Source organism: Mustela putorius, unplaced genomic scaffold (genome assembly GCF_011764305.1).
Source record: "Mustela putorius furo isolate JIRA1106 unplaced genomic scaffold, ASM1176430v1.1 tig00003942_pilon_pilon_pilon, whole genome shotgun sequence".
Lineage (NCBI taxonomy): Eukaryota > Metazoa > Chordata > Mammalia > Carnivora > Mustelidae > Mustela > Mustela putorius.
The window spans coordinates 13,999,183-14,013,903 of NW_025422087.1; the positions used below are offsets into that span (position 1 = coordinate 13,999,183).

Consider the following 14,721-nt stretch of genomic DNA (forward strand, 5'->3'; position numbering starts at 1 on the left):
GGGGATATTCTTTATGCTTTGCCTGTCTTGCTCAGCACTAAACCCTGGAGCACCCACGGTGGTCCCCCGAGTTCACAGCTGTGAGTCTCTCCACCGGACCGGTATGGAGGAAAGAATCCTCACCGCAGGGTGTCTGGCTGCTTTCCGTCCATACTCAGGTGCTGGCCACTCTGGACCCTTCAGCAGAGGCCAGGGTATCAGGCCACGTGCAGCCAGAGCTTCCTGGGGCCTACTGTGACATTGCACGAGCTGAGGAGTGGCAGCTGCCAGGCTCACGGGCCTGAGGAAGCACAGAGCCTGGAGGCCAAATTTAAACACCGACATGAAGCCATGTCGAGAGGTGGGAACACAGGTGGTCTGGATGGAAGGATCAGAAGCCCAAGAAACAAGACCAATTGAGAGGATGCAGGTGGAAATGAGTCTGGTGTTAGTTTTGTTCGGGTACTACGTTGGGAGGTTTGCTGCATTGGGACGTAGGCTCAGAGCGTGTGAACTATACCATGTGCTGTGTAACGTCGGGAAGCTGAGTTGCTGGCTCCTGGTGACCGTGACTTAGTGCACTGTGTGTGTCTGTGTGTGTGTGCGCGTGCGTGCACGTGTGCACTTGGCTTGGTCAGCTGAGCCCCTTCTGGAGCCTGTCCCCACCCAGTGCACTGGCCTAGGGCCACGCAGCAGCCCCAGCCCCGATCGGGCCACAGGGGTGGGCTTTGCTGGTCTCTCTGGGGTCCTCGCTTGCCTGGAGGGGTGGGCTGGTTAGCTTTGCAGAGAAGGACATGTGACCTGCTCAGGTCGCCCCTCCCTCCCCAGTTGTGACCCAGGGACTTCTCAACCATCAGGAGCAACAAGCTCAGGGCCTGAGGACCACTTTCAGAGTCTGCAAAAACTTCTTCATTTTAATTTCTCTTAAAATCAGAAGGGAAAAAAGAATATACTACTAATAATGAAAGAATTGTGATAGCGAATCCAGCCTGGGCTCTACTTGTCTCTCCAGCAGCAAGGTCACAAAATAGAATTTTGAATACATTTTAACAGAGGAGGGCACTCACAAAGGCACAAGTGCGGGGGGGTGGCCCACGCAAGCCATGATGTGTTCCTGCGCCGATGGAGTTCAGGGGGCAAGGGTTCCTTATCCGCACGCAGCAAACTTTTGGCCCAGGTGGGGCGGGAGTCTAGACCGTGTGAACCTCAAGAAGCAGGAATGTGAGGGTTTTCAGTAGGAGGCCCACGAGAAGCTGAGTTTGGGGGACCAGAAGAGCAGATGAGAAGGGGCCACCCTTCTAGCTCTTTCCTCTCCCCATCCCTTTCGGACTTGCCAGGCACCGAAGGATGAGGTCAGGAACACACGTGAGAAGACAGGTCCGGTGCCTGGGAGGCAATGTGTTCAAATCCATAGTCCTCGCGGTGAACCCTATGGAAGGTTTGTAAATGCAGGTAAAGCCCCTGTCATGGAACTGTTTAGCTCACCTGCTGAGGTCTAGTGGGCCAGGCACTCTCCACACACGGCTGGTGCGATTCTGTTCCCTGGGGTCGAGGTCTCTCTTCTCTCTCTCTTTCTCTCTTGTTCTTTGCTGCTGCTTGAAGCTGTCTATGCCCATGTGCTCGCTGTTCTGTGTTATACCCCTAGCAAGCGCAGCTGAAGACCATTCCACTGGCTTCAGTTTATGTTATAAATAGAATTACTGAATTTTTTCCAAATCACTTGTACTGACGCCAGTAGTTTGGACTGAAACACGCCATCCTAAATGCGATCGTTGGTGACATTTCGAAATGTGGCCGAAGAATAACCAGTTATTTGCCTTGAAGAATCAGCTAGGCGCCCAGGGGGCTTCTGTGGGGCTTCAGTGAGGCCTGCTGGTGGCACGGAGTGCGTGGTCATTGTAGGTGTGACCGCACCATGGCTCGATGGGGCTGTGGTCCACTGAGCCCTGTTGTCACATGCTGGCTCTTGGGTTGCAGTGCCCGGGCGACGACGCGACCTGGAGGGATGGCTGTGCGCTGCCCTCCCCGACCAGGCAGAATGGCCAACCACTCTGAACCAGGCAGCCCAAGGGTCAGGGCGATGGTGTTGCAGACTCACTGGAGACGGGGATAATATTCTGTGACTCCATGCGGGCGGTCGGGTGGGGCGCGAATGGCGGTACGGCACGCAGGGCACGGTCCTGCCCAGAGTCACAGAGCCCGGTGGGTGGGAGGCAGGTTCTACGCATGCTTGCCTCAGAAGGCCAGCAAAGAGCTGTCTGCCAGCCCCGCCCTCCTTTTCCTGTCTGGGCAGTGCTCCGGAGGGGCCTGGGGACACCCCGCAAGAAGGGTTGGGTAGCTTTGTTCCCAGGACAGATTAAGCTTCCAAAGTACAGGAGGATCTGACTTTTCCACTTGTAAAGTGAGAAAGAAAAAGAAACCCACAGGTCAGGAGCGCATCTCTGCCCCTCCAGCTATGCTCCGGCCATTCCACTGGGATGGTTTCTCCTCTTACTACAAATGCATTTTGGCTCCTTTAACTGTGCAAACAAGCCCACTCAGTCAGGGACGGGACTCATTCACGCCTGCCCTCCTCCCCGGAGTCTAGGGAGCCCAAAGAGGGAGGGTGACAGGTGCACACAACCTGTTCACCTGCTGGGCCTGCCCCTGCCTTCTCCACCCCCGCCCCCATCTCTCAGAGAAGACAGGCTCTGTGGTGCACCCCTGCAGGCAGTTCCCCTTCTCCCCTCCCCTCCCCTCCCTTCCTCCTTCTCAGGAATGGGGCTCCAACCCCATGGGGTGCCACTCGCTGGGGGCCTCAGCTCCTGTTCCCGGCGGGCTCACCCAGGTGGTCCTTTGGGCTCGGCAGGCTCTCTCTCCCCACAGGAGTCAACCACTGAGGGCTTCACGGCAGCTCCCGACTGACTTTGTCCAGTGTCGGGGACCATGGCTCTGCAAGGTCAAACCACATATCCCGTGGCAGAAACCTCACTGGGAGAGTTGGTCATGATGCACTTCTAATCCAAGCACAGGGAGTGGCGGTGATCTTGCGCGGGGATGGCTAGTTGGAGTTTTATTGTAAAGAGGAGGGAGAAAACCCGGAAACCCTCTACTCAGTGTTGCTTTTTCCCCAGGATGTGGTTTGCAAATGCATCTAGTTGGCCGAGGGCAGCATTTAAGAAATGAGATGGAATAAAAACAGCACAAAGTAGCTGAGCCCTGGAAGCCTCTGCTCTGTTCACTCGTGTGCAAAGGGCTTGTATTTTGGACCAGAACATGGGTTTTTTACAATGTCCTCCTCAGAAAAGTTTGGAAACCTGAGAACTGCATTTTACAGTTTCTCAAACTCTGTTCTCTGTATCATTTGCATCAGAATTCCCTGAGGGGGACCTGTTCAAATGCAGATTCCATATGCCCATGGGGCATCTCTGTGGGCTTGGGGAACCCAGGCTGGTTTTCAAATGTTCCTGCACCCTTAGAGCTGCCTACCAGAGGGTCAAGTCTGAGAAATCTCCAGAGATGTCAGGACCCACTTCCCAGGCTGCCGGTATCCCCTCCCCCTCAGGCAGCTCCAGCTGCTGGACAGATCACCATGGCCTGTGTGGCTTGAACAGGCATTTGCTTCTCATTCACTTCTGGACACTGGGAGTCCAAGATCAATGTGCTGGCAGGTGGGGTGTCTGCCAGCAACCCTCTTTCTGGTTTGCAGAGGGCCATCTCTGCGTGTGGTCCTGCCACGTAGGGTGGAGAGCAGACGGCTCTTCCTTGTCTTGGAAGGGCCCATCGCCTTCTTGGAAGGAGGCACTGCCTCCCGGAGGCCCTGATGAGGGAGCAGGAGGCAGGCTGAGGACAGAGCAAAAGCTGGCGCCTTGCACCCCCTCTCCACCCGCTCCCCTCCGTAATATGTGTAGCATTCCTCAGGCACCCCTGACTGCCATAGATCGATAAATAGTTAACTTGCAGAGATCACAATCCTGCAGGACAGGAATCTCCCTTGCTCTACAAATGTCCTGGAGATCTACAAACAGGGAGGTTACCTCATCAACAGCCCAAATTTCCAGAGGCAAATAACTCTCAGGTCCTGAAGCCCTAATGTCTCCCTCCCCATAATAAATGAAACTGGAGGAGGCTGAGGTAGAAGGGAATGTAAATGACAGCAGGATCATAACACCCCACCAAGAATCTCCCAACTATCTTGATGTTAGTGGCTGACCTAAAGACGACATGATCAAGCCACAAGGGCAAGCCCTCTTTAGCATATGAAACCTCCGGTGACACCTCCCTTCCCCTCTCCTCCCCCCAACCGCAGGGTACAGAACCTGCCATCCCTCACAACCCGGGGCAGCAGCTCTTCCTGCCCACGGGTCCTGTCCCCGTGCTTTAATAAACCACCATTTTGCACCAAAGATGTCTCAAGAATTCTTTCTGGGTCATTGGCTCTGGACCTCGACCCACCGAACCTCACCTAGGTTCTAGAACTTCATCAACCCCGCCCCCTCATACCGTGACACTGGGGGTTGGGACTTGAACACCGTGGATTTGGGGGGGACTCGACATTCAGTCCACAACAGTCCCCTGTCCTCCAGACACAGGGCTCCTGTGTGTTCCCGAGGTCCTGGGACACAGTGGCCTCATCATTGGGGAGACCTCAGCCGCCTGCTGGGGGTTCTGGAAACCTGGGAGTGGTTGAAGTCCCAGAAAGCACAAAACGTGTTTCCTTCCAACCTTTGGAACGGAGTTAGGGATGGTTCCCTCCCTCTCAGCACCTGTGGCTCTTCCTTGGACGTGATTCCCTGGGATGACGGACTGAGTCATTCAGACTTCTAATCCGAGCACTCCCCCACTCACCACAAGGGATTTCCACATCTTTGACCTGTCCGACATGGACTGTATGGAGAGGCTGGTCTGCTCTGCCCTGGGCGCCACAGGTACCCCAACCCCACCTGGCTGCCCGGCCCTCACCACGTGCAGGTGCCTCCAGCTAAGTCCTCACCAGCCGAATGGCACAGAGCACAACGCCATGGGCGATGGGGGCCAATCCTCCCAAGAAGGGGAACAGGGCCTTCCCGTGCTGGGTCCCTCCCACTGACGCCCCTCAAAAGCTTCCTTGAGCTGGGGTCACCCAGTCCCAAGCAGAGGGAGGACAGTGCTCCGCCGCTGTTCTGGTCAGCATGCTTGCTCCTGGGTCGCATGGAAACCCCTGGAAACCGCACCCTCCTTGCAGCAAAGGTCCTTCTGGGGGCCTTCCGATCAATGCCCAGATGCTTCCCGTGACCTCCAGGTCCCACCAGGTCACAGTGTTAGTGTGGGGCTTAATGGCAGGGTCTTGGTTCACATGTGGGCTTGTGGCTGGGAGAACCGTCAGTGGGGTGGGTTGGTGGGACGCTCAGGAAGGGGCTCTCTCTGGTCCTTCTCATCCTCCACGGGGCTGAAGTTTCCCGGGAAGGTCAGCAGACACTGCAGGTGAGCTGGTGTTCTGTCCAGGCAGTCGCAAAATTCCACCCGGACTCCGGGAGGCCAGGGCCCCACCTCCCGAGGGTGGGCTGTCCACCGACTTGCAAACCTCCTTCCTCACCTCCACAGTGGCTCTTGGCATTCCGGTTATGTGTCTGGGTTCTACATCAAAGCACAAAGTTGTGATTTTAATAACCTTATACATCAGTCCCAGGAATGACTCTTGGTGGAAAATATTTAGAGCCTTCAGGAGACTTAGGGTGACAAGTGGGGCCTCTACCGGTCCCCTCAATGGGAGCATTTCCTGAGTGGGGAGGAGAAACTCGCCTTCCCTCTGAGCGATCTGCTTCATTATGTTAAATGGCTGATTTTTTGTTGCTTTTTCTCCTTAAGTGAGAAGAGCCCCCGAAGCGCTCCTAACTCCTACACGAATCTGTACACTGCGGACCCAGGGCTGGAGGGAGCATTGGAGCAGCTGGAGGTCAGAGCCTGAGAGAGGGCTGGCGTCGGAAGCAGAAAGCCGGCCAGGGGTCGAGGCCACCAAGGAGCAGGGCAGGGGACAGCAGTCCGTTCCTCTCTGGTGGCTGGGCGCCCATGACCTGTGCTGGGCCGGGAGTGTGTGCAGGGTGGGATCGCAGGGCTGCCGCCTGGCTCTGGTGGACACGATGATTAATCCCATCATGGCCTTGGGATGGCCATAATGCGGGAGACCGTCTCACGCACTCTGTCGCTTGCAGGGTCTTAGCAGGTGAGCCACGGGCTGTGAGCAGAGTCCGACTCACTGAGGTTGCCCCGGGGGCATGAGCGAGGCCAAGGGGTGGCCAGGTCATTAGAACACCGGGCAGCACCTTCCCAGGGGGTGGGGGCTTGGGTGGCACTGGGAACAACCCAGGTGTGGTATGCTGCCCATTGTCTCCAGCTGGCCTGACCTCATGGGATCAGTTCTCAGCTTCGAGATTGTGTTGCTCTGCCCGAGTCTGGACTCAGGATTGTACTGAGGCCCTAGTCTCCACGTCAGTCCCAGGCTACGTGAACAGTCCTGGAACAGGCAGGAATGGCAGCAGACTCAGCCTGCAGTGTGGGGAGGCCCTAGTCATGGAACAGGGGCGGGAAATCTGTAAAGGGGATCAAGTAGGGGTCAACAGCAGAGGCTCTTGAAAGGCCTCCCATTTGTTCTTAAAGATTTTTTATTTATTCATTTGGGAGAGACAGCAAGCAAGAGCATGCATGGGGGGTAGGTGGTGTGGCAGAGGGAGAGGGAGATGCAGTCTCCTGGCTGAGCAGGGAGCCTGATGTGGGGCTCAATCCCAGGACCTTGGAGATCATGACCTGAGCCGAAGGCAGACACTCCCAGGCTCCCGGAAAGGGCTCCCGCTTGAAACCCAGAGAGCTCCTCTGATATGGACAGGCCAGGTGTGGTCAGGTGAGGCGAGCTTGGATGCTGACCTGGATTCAGAGTTGCCACCAACCATAGTGTGAAGCCATTACTGCATTTTGGGGACAAAATCCTCTGTCACTGGCCCTTTTGAATGACGGTGACATCTTGATCCCTCCTAGGGCTGCAGGGCTCTTTACAGGCCAAGCGACTTCTCACAGATGCTTTCCCGTACACCTCTGTTGCCTGTCTCAGGCCCTCGACAGGCCCCACTCACCCATCAGTGCCGCTGATCATGCAACTTTCTTGCCTCCGATCCTATGAAGCAGAGGAATATTTCTTCTTTCCACCGAGGTCATGCTGATTTGCAGCATTTCAGAGAAACCGCCAGCTGAAGATTGTCCTTTTCCGTTTTCCTCTGGGACTCCTTCTGGGTACAACAGGCAGGCGGAGAAGTGGGTAGGAGTCCAGTGCGTTCATCTGTATTCTGAGCTGCAGCACTGAGTTTAAACAGACTCATTAGATCTTGGGAAAGAGGTCAATATTCCGAGGACAGCTACTGAACGCTGTCTTGGGAATGCACAGAAGAAAGTGCTGATTAAACTCAATTAAGCAAATGTGGTGCGTTAATGAGCCTGCCCTGCATCACACGCGGTCCTGGGGGAGCCCCCCAGGAATGAACCCCACTACTGGGTGCGGGTAGATTTCCTGGGGAGGCTGCCAGGCAGCCGCCAAACATTAAGTCAGCCTCCCAGGCAGGCCGGCCAGATCAATCCGTTCACTCGTGGCAGTAGTGCAGTGAGGGGACCGTCACCCAGCGGTGCAACATGTCGTTGCTCCCCAGTGGGGCCTGGTGATAATGCACGGGCCCCATCCTAGGAAAAACTTCAATCCTTTTTCTGTTCTGAATTAAACGCAGGCCGGGAAATGACCACCGACACAGTGTGATGAATCGATCTTCAGCTCTTACTCAAATTTTGCCAAGTGGCCTGCGAATGTCCTTTTTCGGGTCCAGGATTCTGGGTGGCCTCTAGGTCTCAGGTCTCTCTCCTTTCCTCCAATCTGCCTCTCGAGAAACTTTCACTTCGTAGGTTTGGGGTGGGACCCACGAGGTTTCCTTTTCCAAAAGCTTCACAAATGCAGGTGCCCCTCTGGGGGGCTCTGCTCTGGCATTTAAGGGTGAGGGTTACCGACATCAGCACTGACAATCCTACTATTTCTAGCAACATCCCCCATCACAGTTGCCATTCTTTCATGCTCACTGGGTGTCAGATGCTGTGTCGTGTTGCGTTTTGCCCCTGTGATCGATCGTTCACAGCAAGCCTCGCAGTTGGGTTTTGTGACCCTGATCGTTTAGCTCAGGAAATTGGGGCACAGAGCAGCTACGCCGCGGAGCTAAGCCAGCTCCAGAGAGCCCGCGGGGTCGAACCCCGGGTGGGGCGAGGGCCTGGCAGACGGGACAGGAGACAGAAGAGTCCTGGCGGCAGAGGAGGAAGGCATGTTCCCGTCCTGGAGATGCTTCCAGGGCAGACAACATCGGCTCCTCGAATACTCCCAAGTTGTGGGGACGAGAGCAGTGGGGAGGGACCTCCCAGGACAGAGCGGCACACGGGGGGCACAGGGGAGAGGAAGCAAGCGTGGTCCCAGAGGCTGGCTGCGCATGGGGCCGAGGCCTTGGGCAGGCCTGAGTGGGGGATATGAGGGGAACTGAGCGCCGTGCCCAAGAGGGTGCAGCTGGCACCCGGCACCCGGCAGGGGAGGGACCCGAAGAGGGGAATTTTACAGAGATCTGAGTCGGCAGGGTGGGAGATGGATCTGGGTGGTGGATCCGATGAACCCCATTTGGCTGGGTTACATGCCCAAGTGTGAGCTAGAGGTCAGGGGTCGGAGCAGGCCAGGGGATGGAAGCCACTCGTCTGGGAGGAAGGCTCCCTCTGGTTGGGCACCGGGAGGAGGAGCGAGGGAATATCTTTATGCTAAACAGAAACTGATCGTGAAGACGTTAGCTTCTTCTAATGGGGTGGACATTAGGGCTGTTCGCCTGGGGTCCTGGGGTGTGTTCCCTCGGGAGGGGACAAAGTATGTGGATTATGTGAGGGGCAGAAGACCCTGGGAGGGCCGGGAGCTTAATCCCTGGGGAAACTGCATGAGTGTCAAACAATCTCCTCAGATGAATCCCGAAGGGGTGAGGGCTCTGACGACCTGGTCACCTTCTCCTGTCAGTCCCTGGTCGAGAACAGCTCTGGGGGTATGTGTCAATTCCCACTTCCGCCCGGCTGACCCCTCAGGCTGCAGAGAAGCCCCGGGGCAGAGAGGGGTGCCAGCAGGTGTCAGGGCCCAGGGAAGCGAGTGGGGCCAGTGGTGCCTGCTAATAGGGCTGGGCTGATCCAGGAAACAGAGCCGAACAGGACTTCGGAGCAAGGACTCCACTGATATTTCAAAACAGAGTGTTAAAATGACATGTTTTCATAATCAGTCACAGACATTTAACCTGTCCGTTGCGAATGGTGGCAGACACAGACCCAGCCTGGCTGGCGGGCTGGCCCCACACAGCTCTCAGTGTGGCGGGAAGGCCTCGTGAGGGATGTGGGGCTCAGCCCAGGATGAAGGGCTGGAGGGTCCCAACAGCAGAGTCCAGATGGTTGGACTGGCTGTGCAGGGGGCAGGACAGGAATGCGGCTGGGGAGGAGGGTCGGGGGCAGGGGTTCTGGGAGGTAGAGCCACTGGACGCACCACCCCACGCAAGGCAGCCAGGAGCCCAGGAACCAAGTACTTGGCCGACACTTTTCCGTGGCTACCTGTGCAGCTCGAGTGCTTCTGTGAGCCTGTGCCCAAGGTCCGGGGGTCAGACTGAGGGCAGGGAGGTAGGGATGACGTGGGATGCACAGACAGACAGTCGGCAGGAAGGGCTTGCTCAGCAGGAGCGGTGCGGCGAGCATGCAGAGGGGTGGCTGGCATCATTCCCAGGATGGAGGAGGCGGGAGAAGAGGCAGAGTCAAAGGGGAAGCAGGTGCGTCGGACCCGCATGCCCACACCTGCTGGGGCTGGATGCTCCGGCAGCTTCCGTAGCGGGTCACACAGGTGTTCTCTGTCCACAAGAAACTCTGGCCCCCTCATAAGCAAAGTGACATGTTCTTGAGTAAGAGGAGGGCCAGTAGGAGCGTGAGCACGAGGACCCAGAGAACCGCCCCCCTCCAGCTGCAGGGATGAGGGAAGGAGCCCAGGGAAGAGCATTTCAGTTGGATCCCCAGAAGCAGCCGGGGGTCTGGATGGGTAGAGAGAAGAGCCAGGGGCTGAGGCACGACCTTCAGAGCATGGGCCGTGCTGGGGGTGCCCAGTGCTTGGTCTGGGAGTCATCCGAGGGTAGCCAGAGTCAGAGGCTGCCAGATAACTTTCCCTGTGCATGAAAAACATGGAGATGTTAATTCATAGCCAGGAAGGCTGCTGATCTGGGGCCAAGGGTGTCAGAGGACAGGTTTCACGGTTTTGGGGGGTGGGGACAGACAGCCCGGCCAGGTGACCCTGCTGGCAGAAGACGGAGACGGTGAAATTGAGAATAGACTCTGCTTGGGGAAGGTGAACCGGCAGGGCTGGGTGCGAATCCTCGAGGGAACAAGGCAGAGGACGTCCCCTCCAGGCGAATGGCCCCCTTCTCATCCCACTCGAGGTGCCCTTTCACGACATACAGCTGGGTTCGGGCGTTCCTGCCGAGGTGCGTTCAGTGGGGCTGGCCAGTCTTGAACATGTCTCGCAGGTTAATTAGTTTAGCTTTTCCTGCCTTTTCTAAGATCTGGCTTTCACAACCGTGGCTGCCTTGCTGTCAGTGGGAAGCCGTAGGCAGATCCGAGATGACTGTGGGTTTGGAAGTGCAGCGAAATGCATCCAGCCCTAATTTCTACAAGTCTGTTACCAAGTGACAGTGTATACTGCCGTGCAGCAAAAGTTTGCTTCAAATGACCTTGAAGGAAGTTGGACCGTCTCCCGTGTCAGCCATGAACAGATGGAAATATGTGTGCAGACGGCAAGAGAATTTATTTTGAAAGCTCTTGAAAAATCATGTCTCCTACCAGTGTCAGAACAAGTATCGTTGGAAGTACACATTCTCAGGCTGACATAAACAATAAACATCTTATTTTATTCCTGACAAACAATACTTTTTTTTAAGAAAGCATATGAATGTGTGCAGTTTTGTCTATAAAATTATTGAGAATTTCTGTTTTACTTAATTTCATTTTTTAAAAAAGATTTTATTTATTTATTTGAGAGAGAGCGCACAGAGGGAGAGGGAGAAGCAGATTCTGTGCTGAGCAAAGGGAGCCCAACACGGGGCTTGATCCCAGGACCCCGAGATCATGACCGGAGCTGAAGGCAGATGCTTCACTGACTGAGGAACCCAGGTGCCCCTTAATTTTAAACATTTAAGTCAAAGAATGAAAATTCTGAAGCTAGCAATTTGAGATAGCCCTAAGTACTCCAATCATGGTTAGAAATGGGAAGAAATAAAAGCTCCCAACCAGGAGAACTCACAACATCCCCATCACAAAGGTCTCTGTGGCTGACTGTATTTCCCTTGAAAGGCACGGCGATGAACCTGCATCTCCACATGCTTTTGAAACGGCGCCCCATCCCCACCCAGAGATGGAGTCTGTTTTCCCTCCCCCTTGAAGCTGGGTGGCGGTGGTGGCGGGGATGTTGCACCTGCCTCAATGGATAGAATGTGTCGGAAGTGACACCTGTAAGGCTGGGTCATGGAGGGTGATAGGACTTCCACGTGGCTCAGTCTGTCTTTCAAGACCCTTGCTGGTGGGACCCAGCCTTCATGTATTGAGGAAGACCATGCCCCATGGAGGGGTCGTGTGCAGCTGCTCTGGTCACCAGCATTAGATGGGCTGACAGCCGGCGTTAACCCCCAAACCCAGGAGTCAGCGAGTCCTCAGGTGATCCCAGTCTCCAGCTCCAAACAGTTGGCAGGAAGGGCTTGTTCGGCAGGAGCGGTGCGGCGAGCATGCAGAGGGGTGGCTGGCATCATTCCCAGGATGGAGGAGTTGGGAGAAGAGGCAGAGTCAAAGGGGAAGCAGGTGCGTCGGACCCGCATGCTCACACCTGCTGGGGCTGGATGCTCTGGCAGCTTCAGAGACAAGCAAGCTCCACCCAGCCCTGCCAAACTGCAGATACATGGGTAAAATCAATGTCTTCGGATGCTGAGTTTGGGGTAATTTCTTATGCAGCGAGAATAACTAGACAAGTTCCCTAAAGCTTAAAGCCGTGGACAGAAGTTCATGCAAACAGGACGGCAGGGAGTCTGGGTGTCGGGTTGAAGTTCTTGGCCATGAAGAGGGAAGGCAGCATTTGAGAAGCCTAGAGACAGCGAAAGCTGACAGAGAAGCTGGAGACAGCAAACTGCTGGGGTAAAACCAGCCCCGAGTGCCTACCTCCACTGCACACTGAGGACGGCTCAGGCCGGCCATTAGGGGGTTCACTTCCCAAGTACGCAAATTTCAAGCACATATCACCAAAATAAGTATACATCTTTATTTAGAAATTATATTCATATCCAATGGTACTAATACAATGCATTCATTTAAAAATGTACACAAAATACAGGTATGAGTAGAACTTCCACTTAAACGTCGTCCACTTGAACGGCTCATGCCCCACTTGGCAGACCAATGGTTTCAAGTTTAGACCTTAAAAAAAAATCATAACCAAATCACTGCATTGCTGTGACTGGCCTTGAATATGTTAATTAAACCATTTTAAGTTACATCTCCTCATAATCGTTTGGGTAGCCAACGGCTGCACAAATAGCTCCAATTATACAATAGCCATAACACAATACACTTTTTTTTTTAACCTTTTGACCCCATCACCCACTTCTCCCCTTCCCATTGCCTGCCTCTGGCAACCACTAACTATTCCCTGTCTCTATAAGCCGGTCTTTTTCTTTTTATGGTTTTAGATTCCACAGATAAGAGAGATCCTATGGTATTTGTGTTTCTCTAGCTGACTTTTCTCACTTAGGGTAATGCCCTCAATGTCCTTCTGTGATGTTGCAATGGCAAGCAAGTTTCATTCTTTTTATGGCTGAATAGTATTCCATTATATGCATATATACTACTAATTCTTTCTTTTTTTTTAAGATTTTATTTATTTATTTGACAGAGAGAGATACAGTGGGAGAGGAAACACAAGTAGGGGGAGAAGGAGAGGGAGAAACAGGCTTCTGGCTGAGGAGGGAGCCCAATGTGGGACTCGATCCCAGAAACCTGAGATCTGACCGGAGCTGAAGGCAGACACTTAATGACTGAGCTACCCAGGCGTCTCTATACTACTATTTCTTTATCCATTCATCCACTGATGGACACAGGTTGTTTCCATCGATCTGCTATTATAAATAAGGCTGCAGTGAACATGAGGGCACAGAAATCTTTTTTAAGTTAGTTTTTTGTTTTCGGTGGATAAGTACCTGGAAGTGGAATTTCTGGATCATAAGTTAGTCCTATTTTAAATTTTTTGGGGGCGATCTCCATACTGTTTTCCTCAGCAGCTGCACCAGTCTGCATTCCCACCAATCGTACACGGGATGTCTTTTTTCCCACATCCTCGCCAACACCTGTTGTTTTTGGTGTTTAAGATTTTAGGGATTCTGACAGATGTGCGGTGATATCTCATCGGGTTTTGATTTGTATTTCCCTGATGATGAGTGATGTTGAGCATCTTTTCAAGTGTCTGTTGGCCATTTGCAGGTCTTCTTCGAGAAAAATGTCTATTTGGATCTTCTGTCAATTTTTTAATTGGATTGTTTGTTTTCTTGCTATTGGGTTGTGTGAATTCATTATATATTTTGGATATTAACCCCTTATCAGATATAGAACAGGCAAATATTTTCTCCCATTCCACAGGTTTTCTTTTAGTTTTGTTGGTTGCTTCCTTTCTGTGCAAGGGCTTTTTATTTTGATGAAGTTCCATAGTTTATTTTTGCTTTTGTTTCTTACACTATTGGTTGGTTTCAGAAAATCATCATCGATACTAACATCTAGGTCTTATGGTCAAGTCTTTAATCCTTTCCGAGTTAATTTTTGTATATAGTGTAAGACAGTGATCAATTTCATTCTTTTGCATGTGGCTGTTTTTCCTAACATCATCTATTGAAGGGACTATCCTTTTCTCTCATATATTCTTGGCCTCTTTGTTGTAAATTAATTAACTATAAATGTGTAGGTTTATTTCTAGACTCTCTATTCTGTTCCATTGATCTACGTTTCTGTTTCTATGCAAATACCACATTGTTCTTATCACTACATCTTGGTAATATAGTTTGAAATCCAGGAGCAAGATGCCTTCAGATTTATTCTTTTTTTTTTTCTCTAGATTTCTTTGCCTATTTGGACTTTTTGTGGTTCCATACAAATTTTACGATCATTTACTCTATTTCTTTGAAAAATGTCACTGGATTTTTTTTTATAAAGATCGCATTCATTCTATAGATTGTTTTGGGCAGGCTGGACATTTTAACAGTATTGATTCTTCCAATCCATGAGCATTTTCATTCATTTGTGTCTTTTTCAATTTATTTCATTAATGTCTTGTAGTTTTCAATGTGAGGGTCTCTCATTTTCTTGGTTAAACCAATTCCTAGGTATTTTATTCTTTTCAATGCAATTGAAATTGGATTGTCGTCTTAATTACTCTTTCTGGCTTGTTTATCAGTGTATACAAAACAACAAATTTTAGTGTATTGATTTTGTATCTTGACACCCTACTGAATTTATTTATTATTTCTAATGGTGTATTTGGTGGAGTTCTTAGGGTTTTCTGTATATAGTATAATGTCTGACTTAGATACATTTTTTTCTTGCCTAATTGCTGTGGCTAAGACTCCTAATACTATGCTGAATGAAAATAGGAAGTGGGGTCATACTCGTCTTGTTCCT

At 52.4% G+C, this 14,721-nt stretch overlaps 1 long non-coding RNA gene across 1 annotated transcript; it reads right to left on the reverse strand.

Annotated features, from left to right (window-relative positions):
- Positions 1–865: 865 nt before the first annotated feature.
- On the reverse strand, positions 866–3,054 carry LOC123389032. Its single transcript, XR_006603564.1, has 2 exons — positions 2,803–3,054; positions 866–2,372 (listed from the first exon to the last, which is right to left on the reverse strand). It is a non-coding gene; the product is annotated as an uncharacterized LOC123389032 (long non-coding RNA).
- Between the last annotated feature and the right edge of the window lie 11,667 nt (positions 3,055–14,721).